The following is a 2,945-nucleotide window of genomic DNA, read 5'->3' on the forward strand; positions in this document are numbered from 1 at the left end:
TGCTACCCTCAGCCGGCCGGGGTGGCCGAACGGTTCTAGGCGCTTCAGAGTGGAACCGCGCGACCGCTACGATCGCAGGTTCGAATCCTGCCTCGGGCATGGATGTGTGTGATGTCCTTAGGTTTGTTACGTTTAAGTAGTTCTAAGTTCTAGGGGACTGATGACCTGAGATGTTAAGTCCCATAGCGCTCAGAGCCATTCGAACCATTTTTTGCTAGCCTCAGGAAATCCAAGAAACGACTTCAGCGTGTTCGCCTCCACAAAAATGCAAACGAACTTCTCCTTCTGAAATGGTATAGGATTTGGGCTGGACATTATTAAAAGAAAGGCGTTTTTCGTTGCTACGGAATCTTATCACGAAATTCCAATCACCAATTTTCTCCTCCGAATGCGAAAAGATTTTGTTGACACCGACCTACATAGGGAGAAACGATCACCACGATAAAATAAGGGAAATCAGAGCTCGTACGGAAAGATATAGGTGTTCGTTCTTTCCTCGGGCTATACGAGATTGGAATAATACAGAATTGTGAAGGTGGTTCGATGAACCCTCTGCCAGGCACTTACATGTAATTAGCAGAGTATCCGTGTAGATGTAGATTTAGATGACAACGCAAGGTCTCACACAAGTCTACGCATCCGAGACGAGCTCACAACACTTCGCTGCAGTGAACTTCTTCACCCGCCCTACAGCCCGGATCTCACATCTTCTGTCGTCTGAAGGAAACACTCCGCGGGAAGTAGTACCTGAGTGATGGGGAAGTTTTTGATGCAACAAGGCGTTAGATCCGACGTCGACCAGTAGAGTGATATCACATGGGCATACAGGTTCTCTCAGTAAGGTACCGTAAGGCCCTCGCAATGAACGGAGATTATACTGAAAAATAGGGTTGTGTAGCCAACAGAGTGGGGAATAATATTGCGCATTGGAATCCCGAATAAAATCAACCTACTTTCAGAAATAAAAGTATTGCATTACTTATCGAACGTCCCTGGTGTACAAGTACGCCTGAAATTTTCAAAATCAGTTCTCCGGAAAACGGTCGAGGGTTGCGTCATCCTGTTATGCTGAAATCTCAGTCGTGCGCTACACACATCGCCGGGGAGGATCAGCCTGGTGAAGGGAAGGGAAGTTCGTACAGTCCCCTTGTCAGTACCCTTCCACCAAGCGAGTATATAGGGGGCACGATCCGACGACAACAGAATGAAATGGAGAGCCGACTGGAGTTCAAATGAAGGGTCACCACGACTACTACTGGAGCCGATGTCCTGACACCTAGTACGACGGACGGCTGCCCGCCCACCAGACTCATAGCCTAGCGAATGGACTTAAAACTTGTTGGCAAAACCTCATTAGGTCTTCGATACAAAATGATTACTTTCCAAATATTGTGTCTAAAGTAGGTGCTCTTCAGAAGTGAGTTAAGTACATACTTTGAGATACAGAATAGAGGCATCATAGAACAGAATGGATTTACACCAGGTAGATCGTGTTTTAAAGATTTTTGGAAGGTGACTGTCAACAGCCATCAAGTAATGTATTAAATGCATGTTTGACCATCAGCTGCTTTTATTTTACACCCAAAAATCGACCTGTTTCAGTCATGGACCGTCTTCATGGATTAGGGTTAAAACAATTTGTCGCCCCATCACACCTGCCATTACAAAAGTAATGGCCACGTCTCATGTGTAGAAGATTTTTAGAAGAGAGAACTGACTTCTGCTCTTCTCTTTAGTGTTGCTCGGATTACTCTTATTATTAGTATGTTTTCTTCTTAAAGTCCTGTCCGACCCGATAGCTGAGTGGTCAGCGTGACGGATTGCCCTCCTACGAACCCGGGTTCGATTCCCGGGTGGTCCGGAGATTTTCTCCGCTCAGGGACTGGGTGTTGTATTGTCTTCAACATCATTTCATCCCCATGTGGTGTCGAATGTAATAAGACCTGCACCAAGGCGGCCGGACCTGTCCCGCAAGGGGCCTCCCGGCCAATGACGTCAAACGCTCATTTCCATTTCTAGAAGTCCTGTGTTGTATATTGATGTTCAAGACGTGCTCTACACATGAGACGTGGTCATTATTTAAGTAACGACAATTATGATATTGTGGCCTAAACTGTTTTAACCCTAATCCGTGAAGATGGTCCATGACTAAAACCGGTTGATATTTGGGTGTAAAATAAAAGCAGCTGATGGTCAAACATGCATTTTATACATTACTTGATCGCTGTTGATTGTCACCTTCCAAAAATCTTCAAAACTCGATCTACCTGGTCTAAATCCATTCTGTTCTTTGATGCCTCGATTCTGTATCTCAAAGTATGTAGAGTACTTAACTCTCTTCCGAAGAGTACCTGAAACCCGTCGATATTTGGCTCTAAAATAAAACCAGCTGGTGGTCAAACATGCATTTTATAGAGATCGTATTTTGATAATACACTCTAAGATAAGAAAAACGACGCCCCACAAAAGTATTACTCGAACTAGACGTGAACAGGTAGATGTGAGTTGGATTTACAGCCAAACAAATGACTACAATTGCAGAAAAAATGGATGATTTACTTAAAAGAAAGAGCTTCATAAATTGAGAAAGTCAGTAGCGTCTTGGTCGACCTATGGCCGTTATGGTAGCAGGTATTCGTTGTTCGATATCCGCCTGAGGGATAGAGAGGCAAATTCTGTCCAGCTAGCACCTTCGATGGTCGAAATCCCAATACGGTTGGAGGAACCCTGCCCAAAACGCTCCAAACGTTCTCAGTTGCGGAGAGATGCGGCGACGTTGCTGTCCAACGTATGGTTTGGAAAGCACCAAGACAAGCAGTAGAAACTCTCGCCATGTGCAGGCGGGCATTGTCTTGCTGAAATCTAAGCCCAGGATGGCTTTCCGTGAAGGTCAATAAAACGGGGCGCAGGATATCGTTCTCGTACCATTGTGCTGTTATGGTCCG

Source organism: Schistocerca piceifrons, chromosome 1 (genome assembly GCF_021461385.2).
Source record: "Schistocerca piceifrons isolate TAMUIC-IGC-003096 chromosome 1, iqSchPice1.1, whole genome shotgun sequence".
Lineage (NCBI taxonomy): Eukaryota > Metazoa > Arthropoda > Insecta > Orthoptera > Acrididae > Schistocerca > Schistocerca piceifrons.